This window comes from Balaenoptera ricei, chromosome 15, assembly GCF_028023285.1.
Source record: "Balaenoptera ricei isolate mBalRic1 chromosome 15, mBalRic1.hap2, whole genome shotgun sequence".
Classification (NCBI taxonomy): domain Eukaryota; kingdom Metazoa; phylum Chordata; class Mammalia; order Artiodactyla; family Balaenopteridae; genus Balaenoptera; species Balaenoptera ricei.
In genome coordinates this window covers 16,057,855-16,075,549 of record NC_082653.1, presented here as the reverse complement: position 1 = coordinate 16,075,549, position 17,695 = coordinate 16,057,855, and the positions used below count along the sequence as shown (strand labels likewise).

At 38.7% G+C, this 17,695-nt stretch overlaps 1 protein-coding gene across 1 annotated transcript in view; it reads left to right on the top strand.

The window, feature by feature from the left end:
* Nucleotides 1–17,695, top strand: part of PKIG (cAMP-dependent protein kinase inhibitor gamma) — a 109,961-nt gene that overhangs the window by 34,612 nt on the left and 57,654 nt on the right. The gene's annotated exons all lie outside the window — the stretch shown is intronic.

Here is a 17,695-nt window from a genome sequence, read left to right as displayed (position 1 = left end):
ATATCTTGGCTATTTTGAATAAAGCTGCTATGAACATTGAGTGCATGTATCTTTTCATTGGTGCTTTCATTTTCTTTGGCTATATACCTGGGAGTGGAATTGTTGGATCATATGATAGTTCTGTTTTTAGTTGAGGAACCTCCATACTGTTTCCCACAATGGCTGCACCAATTTACATTCCCACCAACAGTGTACAAGGGTTTCCTTTTCTCGACATCCTTGCCAACGTTTGTTATTTGTGGTCTTTTTGGTGATAACCATACTGATAGTTGTGAGGTGATATTTCATGGTGGTTTTGATTTGCATTTCTCTAGTGATTAGCCATGTTGAGCATCTATTCATGTGCCTGATGGCCATCTGTGTGTCTTCTTTGGAAAAATGTCTATTCAGGCGTTCTGCCCATTTTTAAATCAGGTTGTTTGGTTTGTTTGTTTGTTTTTTTTTTAAATTAATTTATTTATGGCTGTGTTGGGTCTTCGTTTCTGTGCGAGGGCTTTCTCCAGTTGCGGCAAGCTGGGGCCACTCTTCATCGCGGTGCGCGGGCCTCTCACTATCGCGGCCTCTCTCGTTGCGGAGCACAGGCTCCAGACGCGTAGGCTCAGTAGTTGTGGCTCACGGGCCCAGTTGCTCCGCGGCATATGGGATCTTCCCAGACCAGGGCTCGAACCCGTGTCCCCTGCATTGGCAGGCGGATTCTCAACCACTGCACCACCAGGGAAGCCCCGGTTGTTTGGTTTTTTGATATTGAGTTGCATGAGCTGTTTTATATGTCTTGGCTATTAACCCCTTATTGGTCATATCATTTGCAAATATTTTCTCCAGTAGAAAATTCAGTAGGTTGTCTTTTTATTTTGTCAATGGTTTCCTTTGTTGTGCAAGAACTTTTAAGTTTAATTAGGTCCCATTTGTTTATTTTTGCTTTTGTCTCTTTTGCCTTAGGAGATAGATCTTAAAAACTACTGCTATGCCTTATGTCACAAAGAGTGTTCTGCCTATGTTTTCTTCTAGGAGTTTTTTGGTTTCCGGTCTTACATTTAGGTCTTTAATCCATTTTGTGTTTATTTTTGTATATATATATATGGTGGGAGAAAATGTTCTTATTTCATTCTTTTATATGTAGCTGTCCAGTTTTCCCAGCACGACTTATTGAAGAGACTGTCTTCTCTCGATCATATATTCTTGTCTCCTTTGTCAGAGATTAATTGACCAGAAGTGTGTGGGTTTATTTCTGGGCTCTGTATTCTGTTCCATTGATCTATGTATTTATTTTTGTGCGAGTATCATACTGTTTTGTTTTGGTTTTTAATTTAATTAATTTATTTATTTTTGGCTGCATTGGGTCTTCGTCGCTGCGTGCAGGCTTTCTCTAGTTGCAGCAAATGGGGGCTACTCTTTGTTGCAGTGTGCAGGCTTCTCATTGCGGTGGCTTCTCTTGTTGCTGAGCACGGGCTCTAGGCGCACGGGCTCAGTAGTTGTGGCTTGCGGGCTCTAGAGCACAGGCTCAGTAGTTGTGGTGCACGGGCTTAGTTGCTCCGCGGCATGTGGGATCTTCCCAGACCAGGGCTCAAACCAGTGTCCCCTGCATTGGCAGGCGTGTTCTTAACCACTGCGCCACCAGGGAAGGCCTATCATACTGTTTTGATTACTAAAGCTTTTAGCATAGCCTGAAGTCAGGGAGCATGATGCCTCCACCTCTGTTCTTCTTTCTCAACATTGTTTTGACTATTCGGGGTCTTTCATGTTTCCATACAAATTAAAAAATTTTTTGTTCTAGTTATGTGAAAAATGCCTGTGGTATTTTGCTGTAGATTGCCTTGGGTAGTACAGTCATTTTAACAATATTCTTCCACTCCATTAACATGGTATATATTGGGTTGGCCAAAACATTCCTTCAGTTTTTAAGTAAAAATAAAAGGCACATTTTTCATTTTCACCAAGAACTTTATTGAACAATGTATTTACCATTTTGTTCCACTACCTTCTGCCATTTTTCAGGCAACTTCATAATTCCATCTTCCCAAAACTTTTTATCTTTTTTTTTTTTTTTTTAAAATATATTTGGGGTTCCAACTTGTGAGAGAAGATAGTGTTTTTTTGTTTGTTGTTGTTTTTTTTTAATATTTTATTTATTTATTTATTTATTTATTTATGGCTGTGTTGGGTCTTCGTTTCTGTGTGAGGGCTTTCTCCAGTTGCGGCAAGTGGGGGCCATTCTTCATCGCGGTGCGTGGGCCTCTCACTATCGCGGCCTCTCTTGTTGCGGAGCACAGGCTCCAGACGCGCAGGCTCAGTAATTGTGGCTCACGGGCCCAGTGGCTCTGCGGCACGTGGGATCTTCCCAGACCAGGGCTCGAACCCGTGTCCCCTGCATTGGCAGGCAGATTCTCAACCACTGCGCCACCAGGGAAGCCCAGCTTTTTATCTTTTTGAGAAAAGAACTGTTCCAGGTGCCTTTTACAGTCTTCCAGGAAATTGAAATTGTTTCCATTAAGATAATTTTGTAAAGACCAAAATAAATTCTGAAGGTGCAATGTCTGGTGAATACGGTGGATGAATCAGAACTTCCTGGCCAAGCTGTAACAGTTTTTGCCTGGTCATCAAAGAAACAGACAGTCTTGCATTATCCTGATGGAAGATTATGCATTTTTTGTTGATGATCCCTGACGCTTTTCTTTGAATACTGCTTTCAGTTGGTCTAATTGGGAGCAGTATTTGTTAGAATTAATCATTTGGTCTTCCGAAAAGAGCTCATAATAGAGGATTCCCTTCCAATCCCACCATATACTTATCACCTTCTTTGGATGAAGACCGGCCTTTGGTGTGATTGGTGGTGGTTAATTTCGCTTGCCCCACAATCTCTTCCATTCTACATTATTGTACAGTATCCACCTTTCAACACCTGTCACAATTTGTTTTAAAAATGGAACATTTTCATTACTTTTCAGTAGAGAATCGCATGTGGAAATATGGTCAAGAAGGTTTTTTTTTGCTTAACTTATGTGGAACCCAAACATCAAAGCAATGAACTTAACCAACCTGGTGCAAATGATTTTCAGTGCTTGGATATTGGATATTTTGAGTATGTCGGTCATCTCCTGCATGGTATAACGTTGATTGTTTTCAATTAATGTCTCAATTTGATTGCTGTCAACTTCAACGGGTCTACCTGACCATGGAGCATCATCCAGCAAGAAATCTCCAGCATGAAACTTTGCAAACCACTTTTGACACGTTCGATCAGTCACAGCACCTTTTCCATGCACTGCACAAATCTTTTTTTTTCTGCGTTTCAGTTGCGTTTTTACCTTTCTTGAAATAATAAAGCATAATATGCCAAAAATGTTGCCTTTTTTCTTCCATCTTCAATATTAAAATGGCTACACAAAAATTCAGCAGTTTTGATGTTTTTTTTTTTAAATGCACGCTGATATGACAGCTATCACAATACAATCTAACAAAATTGTTTCAAATGAAGTTAAAGACAACTAAGCACTACTAGAGCCATCTTATGGGAAAAAACAAACAAATGTTTTGGCCAACCCAGTATATCCATCTGTTTGTGTCATCGTCAGTTTCTTTCTTCAGTGTCTTGTAGTTTTCCGAGTACAGGTCTTTTACCTGTTTAGGTTGGTTTATTTCTGGGTATTTTATTGTTTTTGATATGATTGTAAATGAGGTTGTTTCCTTAATTTCTCTTTGTGATGGTTTGTTGTTAGTATATAGAAATGCAACAGATTTCTCTACATTAATTTTATATTCTGCAACTTTACTGAATTTATTGATGAGCTCTAGTAGTTTTTTGGTGGCATCTTTAGGATTTTCTATGTATAGTGTTATGTCATCTGCAATGGTGACAGTTTTACTTCTTCCTTTCCAGTTTGGATTCTTTTCATTTCTTTCTTGTCTAATTCCTGTGGTTAGAACTTCCAATACTATGTTGAATAAAAGTGGCGAGAGTGGGCACCCACGTCTTGTTCCTGATCTTAGAGGAAATGCTTTCAGCTTTTCACCGTTGAGTATGATGCTTATCATATATGGTTCTCATTATGTTGAGGTATGTTCCATCTATATCCACTTTCTTAGAGTTTTTTTCTTCTTATCATAAATGGGTGTTGAATTTTATCAAAAGCTTTCTCTGCATCTATTGAAATGATCACATGGTTTTTATTCTTCAATTTGTTAATGTGGCATATCATATTAAGTGATTTGTGGATATTGAACCATCATTGCATCCATAGGATAAATTCCACTTGATCATGGTGTGTGATCCTTCTGATGTATTGTTGGATTTGGTTTGGTAATATTTTGTTGAGGATTTTTACGTCTATGCTCATCAGTGATATTGGCTGTAATTTTCTTTTTTTGTGAAAGCTTTGTCTGGTTTTGGTATCAGGGTAATGCTGGCCTCACAGAGTGAGTTTGGTAGCCTTCCCCCCTCAGCAATTTTTTGGAATAGTTTGAGAAGGATGGGTGTTAACTCTTCTTTAAATGTTTGGTAGAATTCACCTGTGAAGTCCTCTGGTCCTGGACTTGTTTGTTGGGAATATTATTTTATTACTGATTTCAATTTCATTATTGGTAATTGGTCTGTTCATATTTTCTGTTTCTTCCTGGTTCAGTTGGGAGAGTGTACATTTCTAGAATTTGTCCATTTCTTCTAGATTGTCAGTTTTATTTGCATATAGTTGTTCATAATAATGTCTTAGGAATTTGTAATTTTGCGGTGTCAGTTGTAACTTCTCCTTTTTCATTTCTGATTTTATTGATTTCGGTCTTCTCTTTTTATTGTTGAGTCTGGCTAAAGTTTTATCAATTTTGTTTATCTTCAAAGAATCAGCTCTTCATTTCATTGATCTTTTCTATTTTTTTGTCTCTATTTAATTTACTGTTGCTCTGATCTTTATGATTTCTTTCCTTCTACTAACTTTGGGTTTTGTTTGTTCTTATTTTTCTAGTTCCTTTACATATAATGTTAGGTTGTTTATTTGAGACTTTTCTTTTTTCCTGAGGTAAACTTTTATCACTATAAATTTCCCCCTTAGAACTGCTTTTGCTGCATCCCATAGATTTTGGAGAGTCATTGTGTTTTTATTTTCATTTGTTTGTGATCCATTGGTTGTTTAGTAGCATATTTTGTAGCCTCCATGTGTTTCTGTTTTTTGCAGTTTTTTTTCTTGTGGTTGATTTCTAGTCTCATAGCGTTGTGGTCTGAAAAGATGCTTGATATGATTTCAATTTTCTTAAATTTACTGAAGTTTATTTTGTGTCCTATCATGTGATCTATCCTGGAAAATGTTCCATGTACACTTGAAAAGAATGTGTCTTGTGCGCCTCTTGGATGGGATGTTCTATGTATAACTTTTAAGTTCATCTGATCTGATGTGTCACTTAAGGCCAGTGTTTCCTTATTGATTTTCTGTCTGGATGATCTATTGATATAAGCTGGGTGTTATTGTGTTAATGTCAATTTCTCCTTTTCTGTGTTTTCTTGTAGTTCACTGAGCTTCCTTAAAATGACTAGTTTGAATTCTTCATTGGGTAAATTGCAGATCTCCATTTTTGGGGGGGTCACTTACCAGAAAGTTACTTTGTTTTTTTAAGTGATGTTATGTTTCCTTGATTTCCCATGTTCCTTGAAGTATTGCATTGCCATCTTCACATTTTAAGAGGACATCTTTACTGACTGGCTTTGGGAGAGAAATACCTTCTCCTCACCCTTCTGGGGATTCTGAGGCTTTCTCAGATCTTTTCTATGAATACACATACTCCACACTTTTTGTTCCGCTTGAGAAGGAATTCTTAAGATTGTATGCCTTCTCTTGATCCTGCAAAGCCAGGCTGGGTGCCGACAGCCTCCCATTTGCTCTCCCTTGGGTGGTCTGAATGCTAAAGTTTGTTTGCTTTATCCCAGTCCTGCAAAGTTGAGCCAGCTTTTTCCATGTGCTCCCTAGCTTTCTGCAAAGGCTTGCACTCACTGCCTTCAGGGCGCACACATGGAGTCAGCTCTGGAATGGGGTTTGTGTGGGTGAGGCACATGGATCCTTGTGGGTGCCCCTGGGCCAGTGGGGGGTGATCTTCAGGCAAGGTGTCCCCAGTGGCTTGTGTGTAGCTTCTTGATAGAGTCTACAAAGGGATTATAGCAGAATCTGTTTCCCTTTGATGCCTTTCAAGAGCCCTGAATGCCATTCTCCTTGCCTTCTCCCCCACTTCACTAGTCAGTACTTCAGTATTGGATAGGGTGAGAAAAAAGTGGGTCTCTTTGGCAGCATCTTGCATGGCTAGGGCAGCCAGGCTCTCACTTACATGTTCTCACTTTTCCCTGTGGGAGAAATCACGGGCTAAGAAGGTCTCTCTTGGCTCTGAGCTGTGCCACCTTGGGGGAGGGATGATTTGGATAAAGTGAAACTGTTCTTCTTACTCTCTTTGAGTCCAGTCTCAGATTTTTTTTTCTTTTTTCTTTTTTTGCTCCAACCACGTGCAAAAAATTCTTTGCTGGATTCCTGGCTTTCCACAGAGGTACTCTTGCTCATGCGTGATTGTCAAAATTGGTGTTTTGGGGGGAGGAGACAGTAGAACACTCTTTTTCTGCCATTTTGCTTATGTTACTCATATATACATATTTTTTTCAGACAAGAAAATACTTTTTGCATGATGAAACCCAACTCATAGAACGCAAGAGTTGGAAAGAATTTTAGAGACCTCCTCCAATTATAAAATTTATCGCTGATTGATTACTGTTAACAGCTAAATCATTTATTGCCTAAAATAATCTTTTTATTCTTTTATCCTCATTTAGTTGAATTTCCAAGTTTTAAAAATATATGTTTGGCACATATATTTCAATTGATAGGTACCTTACTCCCCATATATGACAACCAAAAGTTAATGCTAGCCATAATTATACCTTTTGGCTAATAATAGTAGTAAGTTTATGAAGATCTGTACTAAGTTTGGATTCTGAGTGTAACATTTTCTTTGTCATTTATGGTAGAGTATAGATTTGAGAGATATTTAGTTATTTTTCACTAATTTTCTTAAGTTGGTATGTGAAATCAAACTAGAAGTGTAGGGTTAAGTCTCTCCTGCACATGGTTTCCTTTCTGCCAAGTCTTTTGAATATGCCACATTTTTCAAAAGCCCTCACTCATTATTTTTATGATAGTGGAAAGAAGTCTAGTTTGGCCAAGCTCATTTTCCTTCAAGCCTTCCAGGATTGTTGCAATTTCATAATAAGCTGCTGGTGTTGCATATATCTTGCAATGTGAGTGCGTCGTTAAAATTAAGAAGGGAGCCATGAATCTTACCTCTCCTGTTACGGTCAGATATAAATAAATAGTTTTATTGGGATTTTCAGTATGTTTAGAATAATCTATACTTACTGACTTGCCCTTTTCATTTCTTTACACTATTTTACCAGTCAATTCTCCAATATTTCCTGAACAGTAAATGTTTAAAAGAAGCTATACCTTTATACCTTGGTCTTAAAGAACTGCGGTGGGGTATATAGTGCAAACATGATATTTGGTGCTACTTTGGATTCCCGAGACTTTTCCGTGTCTGAGACTGAGAGGGAACTTGGGAGGGAGACTTTGTGTAGCAGAGGGGCTAGGAACTTCTCTATTTTTTCAAAGTTGATCAGCTTTCTGCAAGGGACCCCTATAAAGCCACAAGTCATTAGGAATAAAACTTTCAGTCTTTAAATGACCACAATATTTTAATACAGCAGAATGAATCTATGACACCCCGTTCCATAACGTGGGTATGTTTCTGAAAGATAGGCTACTTGGGTATTATTTTTGCTATTTAAATTGTCATTCTCATCATTGAAGTACCAGTAATAATAGTAGTACTAGTAATAGTTAACATTTATGGAAGATTTAGTATGTCTTATATATAGTTTCCTTCAATCCTTATAGCAGTCCTATGAATTGGGTATTTTGTCCTTTCCATTTTACAAGGAAGAAAACTGGGACTTAAGTAGACCATATGATTTGTTTATTTGGTTGGTTGATTTTGGTAAAGTTCATATACCTTTTGCCCTGTGGCAGTCCATAGTAGACATTCAGTAAGTATTTGAGCAGTAAACAATTGTATGAGATATGATAATCTTGTCTTTTGCAATATTCCCTTCTATTCCTTTTCTACTGCCAACTTTCCAGTCCAAGCTCATATTTCTTCAAGTCTAATCATTGTGTCTTTTTCTGCCATGTATTTACTTAGTCCATCCTCCTGGTAGGGCTCCTTCTGCTGAAGTTATATCTAAATCCTACTTTGCACATGTCACCTGCCACTTAAAATATTTCAATGATTTCTTATCATCTGTCACCTAAAGGATGATAATTATGGGCTATGGCTTTGAATGGTCCTCAGTAAGAAGCACCTAGAGATTTCATGTATCTCAGCTTCAGAAAAGTCCATCTCATGTGGCTTTTGTTTTCCTTTTTAAAATAAGCTTTTTAGAAATAAAAATATATATATATATTTTTTAAAAGCTATTTTAATTATTTATTTATTTATTTATTTATGGCTGTGTTGGGTCTTCGTTTTTGTGCGAAGGCTTTCTCTAGTTGCAGCAAGTGGGGGCCACTCTTCATCGCGGTGCGCGGGCCTCTCACTATGGCGGCCTCTCGTGTTGCGGAGCACAGGCTGCAGATGCGCAGGCTCAGCAATTGTGGCTCATGGGCCTAGTCGCTCCGCGGCATGTGGGATCTTCCCAGACCCGGGCTCAAACCCGTGTCCCCTGCATTGGCAGGCAGATTCTCAACCACTGCGCCACCAGGGAAGCCCAAAAAATATATATTTTTTAAGTACAGAATGTTATAAGTAAAATGTCTTCTCCCTCTTCCCCCAAGTCCCCATTCTCATTTCATAGAATTAACCATTATAAATAAACATTCCTGGATAATTTTTTTCAGAAATTGTGCATATCTAAGCAGAAATATTAGATCTATTGGTTGCTTTAAAATTATATGAATGAGATCATATAGTACGTATTGTCCTGCCACTAGTGTTCACATAGATCCATTTTATTCTTTTAAATGACTTCATAGTTGCATCAGTTACAAACCTTTATGCTTTGAGTAATAGAAGCAGGGAATGCACTGGAGGGATGTAGGACAAAAGTTTGAGAATGGTCAGGACCAAGGCGGGCCTAGAGGACCATGAAGTAGTAGGCTTAGTGAGCCTCTCTTAGCTAAAGTAGCCAGGCCAGTATGTTGCCATCACTGCCTTAGGACACTGTCAGGAAAAAATTCCAACTGTCCCTTTATCTTTGTGTCACTTGCTTAAGATTCAAGTGAAGGGAGTACCTCCAAATAGGAGGAGGCAGTTGGATGAGGGACAGCTTTTAAAAAATGATGAATTTCCATCACAGTGGTACTCTGCTATATAAATATGTCATAATTTATTTAACTTACTTCCTCTTGGTGAATATTCAAGTCGTCATATTCAGTTTTTCATTGGCAAAAACTGTTGCAAAGAACATTTTATGTGTATCTTTGTGAGTTTTTGTAAGTAGATCTGCGGAATCAATTACTAGTAGAAGACTGTGCTGTAACAAGGGTATGTACGCTTTAAATTTTGTTGAATATTTCCAGTTTCATCCTTAGAAGTTTTCACTAGTTTACACTCTAATCTACAGAGTGAGCTGGCTTTCTTTTAACTTACAAGATACAGAGTTACTTATAAGCAGATATTCCATGAAAGCCACAAAGTGTCAAACCAGGTGGAAAAGCAAGTTCAAATGGCTGGAGTATAGAATTTCAGCATTTACCAAGGAATAAGTGTATTAAGACATTTTGATTAGCTAATTATATTTTTCCAGTAAAACGCTAACATGTCATCAACACCCATGATATTCCTGTAGATATTCTATGAAATTCTGAAAGGTAAATCAGCTTCCTCTTTCTTTTCTCCTTTCCATGTATACATTTTCCTCAATATTGGATCCTTTCATCACTCTACTTCTTATCTTTTCAAAAATTCATTGTATTTAGTTATTTGAATAGACAATACTATTTTATGGTGCAAAATTCACAAGTTACTCAAAGATATATGGTTGGAATTCTACTTCCAGTCGTGGCAGTCTAGGTCATTTGGATCAGCCCTGCTGATGAGTTTAGAAAGCTGGACAAAATATAAAGACATTTTCTTGAAAGCTTCAAAAAGTTTACATGATATTGAAGGGTTACCATACCAGCATCTGGAAGAATGTAAAAATTAAGACAGGTAGACCTAGCTACCAAAATCATTTTTGCCCTGAAGGCATTTGCTTATCCTGAGAAAGCATCTGTGAGGTTAAGCTGTGCTTTTGGTAGCCTCATCCATGAGGGCAGAATTCATAGCTTATTGACTGTCAGAGACACAAATAAACTACCCCTCCAGTTTGAATGGAACCCCTAAGGACATAAGGGGGATCTTGAACTAAATCAGACCTCACATAGTCTTGCAACCAAGCTTTCAGGTCTAGGGAAGCTTTATCTTTATTGTCCTAAGCTAATAGCATCATTGGGCAACTGACAGAAACAAGTGAAAATCCTCTCTAGAGGAAGATGTTATCATTCTGAGCAACAGGATCATCCTCTAAATAATTTTTTAATATAATGAGCAGCACATAAGAAGAAAACAGATTCATAAGGAAACAGGACACCCATGAAAAGAACTAGAACATGAAAACCCCAAAAATATCCTCAGGGACTTCCTGGTGGAGCAGTGGTTAAGAATTTGCCTTCCAATTCAGAGAGCATGGGTTTGATCCCTGGTCCGGGAAGATCCCACATGCTGCAGAGCAGCTAAGCCCATGTGCCACAACTGCTGAGCCCGTGTGCTGAAACTACTGAAGCCCACGTGCCTAGAGCCCATGCTCCGCAACAAGAGAAGCCCGTGCACTGCAGTGAAGAGTAGCCCCCAGTTGCCGCAACTAGAGAAAGCCCGTGCACAGCAACGAAGACCCAACGCAGCCAAAAATAAATAAAAATTTTTTTAAAAGTATATAGCCTTAAATACATGTATTAGGAAAGAAGAAAGGCCAAAAACTGAGCAAACATTTATATGAAGAAGTCAGAAAAAGCCCAGCAAAACAAAATAAAGAGAAAGAAAGAATGAGAAGAAGAGAAATGAATGAAGTATAAAGCAAATGTATAATACAGAATACCAATGAAGGCAAGGCTTGGTTCTTGGAAAGGATTAATGAAAATGACACACTGTAGTGAGGTTGATCAAGAAAAGGAAGGAGGTGCTTCCCTGGTGGTCCAGTGGGTAAGACTCCGTGCTCCCAATGCAGGGTGCCTGGGTTTGATCCCTGGTCAGGGAACTAGATCCCACATGCATGCCACAACTAAGAGTTAGCATGCTGCAACTAAGAGCCTGCATGCCACAACTAAGAAGTCCACGTGCTGCAACTAAGAAGTCCACGTGTTGCAACTAAGAAGCCCACATGCTGCAACTAAAGAACCCGCACTCCGCAACAAAGATCCCGTGTGCCGCAACTAAGACCCAGTGCAGGCTAATGAATGAATGAATGAAAAATAAAAAGTTAAAAAAAAAAAGAAAAAAGAAAAGGAAGGAAAGGTACAGATAACCACTGTCAAGAGTGAAAAGGGGGATCTTATAGTTATTAACAAGATAATAAGATATAACGAACAACTTTATGCCCCAAATTTTAGAAATTTAGGTGAATGGATACATTTATTAATAATATAACTATTATTAAGTCAGCAATTAAAAACCTTCCCACAAGGAAAACTCCAGCCCTATATGCCTTCACTAGGAAGTTATATCAAACATTTAAGAGAGAAAGAATTAATATTATACAAACTTTTCCTGAGAATAGAAAAAAGGGTTAGCAAAACAAAGAAACCTGACAATAACATTATAAGAAAAGAAAATTCACAGCCCCTTTTACTTATGGATATGAAAAATCCTAAACTAAATATTAGCAAAGCAAGTCCAATACTTCACTTACTATAGTCGTGTAAGAAACTAACCAAAATGCTGTGGCTTAAAACAGCCATTTTATTATTATAGGGATTCTGTGAGTCAGGAATTTGGACAGGGCAAAATGGTGACAGCTTGTCTCTGCTCCATGTTTTCTGGGCCCCCTGATTGGAAGACTCAGAGAAAATGTTGGAATCATCTGGAGGCATTTTCATTTGCATGTCCTACAGTTGATGCTTGCTATTGTAAAGACCCTCAGCTGGCTGTTGTGTAGAACCTCAGCTCATCTCAACTGGAACGCCTGCATATGATCTCTCCTTGTGGTCTGTCTGAATGGACTAGTTCAAGCTTCCTCACAGCATGGCAGCTGGGTTTCAAGTGCATAGTCCTAAGAGCAAATTGGAAGTGCTCAGCATTTTTATAATCTAGTCTTGAAATTCACATACCACCGTATCCATAGTACTCTCTTGGTTGAGACAAAGGTCCATCCAGATTCCAGGGAAAGGATCATAGACCCCACCACTCAATGGGAGGAGTGTCAAGGTCACATTGTAAGAAAAACATGTGGTGCCGCGGAGCAACTAAGCCCATGCGCCACAACTACTGAGCCGGTGCTGTAGAGCCCGCAAGCCACAACTGCTGAAGCCTGCACATTCTGTGGTCCCGCGTGCTGCAGCTACTGAAGCCTGCGTGCCTAGAGCCCATGCTCCACAACAAGAGAAGCCACTGCAATGAGCAGTCCGTGCACCACAAAGAAGAGTAGCCCCCGCTTGCCACAACTAGAGAAAGCCCGCGCTCAGCAGCAAAGACCCAAGGCAGCCAAAAAAAAAAAAGAAAAACGAAAAGCATGTGGGATGGGGTAATATCGTTGAGGCTATCTTTGGAAAATACAATTTGCTCTAACAGTATATGAAAAGGATAATACATCATGACCAAGTTGGGTTTATACCAGAAATGCAAGATTGGTTTAATACCAAAGACTCAATTAGGATAGTTTGCTAACAGATTAAAAGGGAAAAATCATGATTGTATGATAAAATTCAACATCCGTTCCTGATTAAAACAACAACAACAACTTTTAGCCACCTAGGAATAGAAGGGAGCTTTCTTAATCTGGTAAAGAAGTAACTATAAAACATGTACAGCAAACATAATACTTAATGGTAAATTTTCACTTTCAGGAAATTTCCACTTTGAGGTCAGGAACCAGAGTTGCCCATTTTCATCTTGTCTATTCAACATTTGTTGGAAGTTCTAGTAATTGGAATGAGACAGGAAAAATGAAATGTTTAAGTATTAGAAAGAAAGAATAACTTATTGTTTATAGATGACACTGTTTATATAGAAATTACAAAAAATTCTATATATACATTATTAAAGTTAATAAAAGTTTTGCAAGTTTGCTGAATACTAAATCAATATGCAAAATCAATTATATTTCTATATACCAGCTACAAATAGAAAATTAAATTTTAAAAGATAACCTCTAAATGGACTTGAGGATACAGGGAGGGGGAAGGGTAAGCTGGGAGGAAGTGAGAGAGTAACACTGACATATATACACTACCAAATGTAAAATAGATAGCTAGTGGGAAGCAGCTGCATAGCACAGGGATATCAGCTCAGTGCTTTGCAACCACCTAGAGGGGTGGGATAAGGAGGGTGGGAGGGAGACGCAAGAGGTAATGGATATGGGGATATAGGTATGCACATAGCTGATTCACTTTGTTATATGGCAGAAACTAACACAACATTGTAAAGCAATTATACTCCAATAAAGATGTTAAAAATAAAAAAGATAATCTCTATCACAACATCAAAAATAGCAGGTCCCTATAGAGAAAATCATAAAACTATTGAGAGACATTAAAAAACCCAAATAAAAGGTTGAGATAGATCATGTTGCAAATATTAGAATACTCACTACTGTAAAGATATCAGTTCTTTACAAGACATGGGGGCGCTATTCTAGAACAGAAGAGATTCAAGAAATAATCAGTTTCAAAGTGTGGTTCTTGATTGGATCGTGTATCTCTAAGAGAAAAAAGAAAAATCTTCGTTTCATTCTTACTCTTTAGCTAGCCTGGGGAAACCTACCACTGTTTCCAGTTTCTCATGTATTTTTCTAGAGATATTTGATGCATATAAAAGTAAATATGTATATTTTTTTCTTTCCTTAACTACAACTTCAGTAGTATACTGTTAATATTGTTCCACATCAGGCTTTTAAAAACATACATATTTTGGAAATATTTTTGTACCACTAAATAACTATCATTGTCTTTCTAAATTGTTATGGTTGCATAGGCTTCTTTTGCTTGAAAGTACCTTACTTTATTTAACCTATCCCTTATTGATGGGTATTTAGATTATTTCTAATCTTTTGCTGCAATGAATACATATTTCACACTTGTGAAAGTATGCTTTTGTGATAAATCCCTAAAAGTGATTTGCCAAGGCAGATGTGTGATTTTTTTTTTTAAATTTTATTTATTTATTTATTTTTGGCTGTGTTGGGTCTTCGTTTCTGTGCGAGGGCTTTCTCTAGTTGCGGCAAGCGGGGGCCACTCTTCATCGCGGTGCGCGGGCCTCTCACTATCGCGGCCTCTCTTGTTGCGGAGCACAGGCTCCAGGCGCAGAGGCTCAGTAATTGTGGCTCACGGGCCTAGTTGCTCTGCGGCATGTGGGATCTTCCCAGACCAGGGCTCGAACCCGTGTCCCCTGCATTGGCAGGCAGATTCTCAACCACTGCGCCACCAGGGAAGCCCAGATGTGTGAATTTTTTATATTGATTTCCTAAATGATGCTACACCAATGTATGACTGCATCAGCAATGGATGAGAATTCCTGTTTTCTAACACCAGTGTGTTGTCAGACTTTCTGATATTCTCCAATGGTAAGTGAAAAATAGAATACGGTTGAGTTCTTTTCATATATTCAGAGCCATATGTATTTCCTTTACTGTAAATTCCCTGTTCATATTCTGAGCATATTTTCCCCTTGGGTTGTTGGTCTTTGTCTTTTCAATTCCTAGAAACTCTTTACAGGGTAAACAGGCTATTCATGACATGAAATACAGTTTTTCCTGGTTTGACATTTGATTTTTACTTTGCTGATCATGATTTTTGCCATGCAGAATATTTTTATTTATATTCATAGTCACATTTATCAGTATTTTCTTTAATGACTTCTGGGTTTTATATCATATTTAGAAAGACCTCCCCCATTGTGAGGTTATAAAATGCTGTGCTGTGTATTTTTCTAGTACTTATATGGTTTGATATTTTGGCATTTAAATCTGTAGATCCACCAGGAGCTATTTTTGGTGTGAGGTATAAGACTCTACTTATGAACCTCACCTTTCTCAGACAGATGGAGAGATTAATTTTGACTGTGGGGTAGACTTGTAAAAAGAATCGTGATCATATTTTAGGGGCTGGAATTCCTGTCACTCAAAGGAATTGGAATGAGCTGAGCATTTGAAGTCAAAGCTCCCTCTTCCCCATAGCAGGTAGGAAAAAAAGTCAGTTTTAAAATGAGTCCTTTTTCAATATTTCTGTTCATTTCCTGAAACTTCCTATTACCGCAGTACCATAGGTCTCATGACGTGTTGTGATTTTGATCTCATTTTTGTTCCATTTTGAAGTAACTGTTTTCTGATGTTATGAAAGGACGCAGCTTGATTTCATTTACAAGCAGTCTCTAAATTGTGATGTAGCATGAGTTACAGTGAATTCTAGCCATTATTTTTATGATCATCAATTTCAGAGGGCTCTCTTTTCTGATTTTGTTTGCCTGATCCCAAGTTCATCTCATCCAGTGATCTTTCCTTAACTTTCTGTTTCCATTTATTACGTTATAAAACACGTTGTGAGCACAGGAGGGAACACATCTTCCTGATCATAATTTCACATTTCTGCCATTGTTCTGGATACAAATGTCCAAACCTTTCAACTGTATAGCACGGGGAACTATATTCAATATCCTGGGATAAACCATAATGTAAAAGAATATAAAAAAGAATGTATATATGTATATAACTGAGTCACTTTGCTGTATAGGAGAAATTTACACAACATTGTAAATCAACTATACTTAAAAAAAAAAAATGTTCAAACCTTTGAAACTCAGTTCAGACTTACCAATGGAAATAAAGAGAATTAGCAATCATTTTCCTTCATTAGGATTTGTGGTCCCTAATATGAATACTACTGTGCTGCTTGGTCTTGAATGAATGACCTAGGCACTAAAGAAAATATATTAAAACATCATTTTAAAATTGCTTATCTCACCACTCTAACTAAAGCAGTAGTTTTCATGTGTTTGTGTTTTTTCTGATCTGTCTATTCATCTATACTAATTTATTAGGTGTCTTCTGTTTGCCAGGCATCGTGCTGGGTGCTGGGGCTACAGTGTTGAGTAAAACACATTCTCCATCTACTAAGGGAGACAGAAATATAACAAATAATCGTAATGTACTATGCCGGGAACTCCAGTAGAGGTGCTTATTGGGGGCATGTATTGGTCAGGATTCTTAGTGGCAAACCACCAAATCTACTGTAGCTGTTTTATTTTTTTATTTTTTTAAATTTATTTATTTTTATATTTATTTTTGGCTGTGTTGGGTCTTCGTTTCTGTGCGAGGGCTTTCTCTAGTTGCGGCAAGCAGGGGCCACTCTTCATCGTGGTGCGCGGGCCTCTTCACTATCGCGGCCTCTCTTGTTGCGGAGCACAAGCTCCAGACGCGCAGGCTCAGTAGTTGTGGCTCACGGGCCCAGCTGCTCCGCGGCATGTGGGATCTTCCCAGACCAGGGCTCGAACCCGTGTCCCCTGCACTAGCAGGCAGACTCTCAACCACTGCGCCACCAGGGAAGCCCTACTGTAGCTGTTTTAAGCAGAAGTAGTTTACAGTCTCCAGGAAGTTGATAGATCTGGGCTTGAATGTTACACAGATGGAAATAAAGCAGTCAGGGACAGTGTTTCCATAGAAATGCCCAGCCACACTAAGGAGGACTGTTTTAGAGAAAACACTATTGCTGCCTTGACTCACTTCTTCAGCAGAAATGGCATTAGATGCTGGACATCAGAAACTCTGCCCCAGAACAGCCCTATAACCTGAGTTCATAATTTTCTTTAAGGTCTTCAGTGCAGTTAGATGCACTTAGCCCAGTTCATGACTTTTATATTCCTCATGCCTTTCATTGGTGTACAGCAGCGACGACTGAGTTTGAAATAGCTCTGGGGCTTCCCTGGTGGCGCAATGGTTGAGAATCTGCCTGCTAATGCAGGGGACACGGGTTCGAGCCCTGGTCTGGGAAGATCCCACATGCCACGGAGCAGCTGGGCCCGTGAGCCACAACTACTGAGCCTGCGCGTCTGGAGCCTGTGCCCCGCGACGGGAGGGGCCGCGATGGTGAAAGGCCCGCGCACCGCGATGAAGAGCGGTCCCCGCACCGCGATGAAGAGTGGCCCCCACTTGCCTCAACTAGAGAAAGCCCTCGCATGAACCGAAGACCCAACACAGCCAAAAATAAAATAAAATAAATAAATAAAGTAGCTATAAAAAAAAAAGAAAAGTGCTTTAAAAAAAAAAAAAAAAAAAAAAAAAAAAAGAAATAGCTCTGTTTTCAGTATGGACTTCACTTGAGATGACCGTAGGTGATGACTTTTAAAACTCTTTCAACATCGCATGCCATTGACTACCAGTATCCCGTCCTCTAATGAGAAATCGGCAAACTCTGGCCTGCAGGTCAAATCTGGC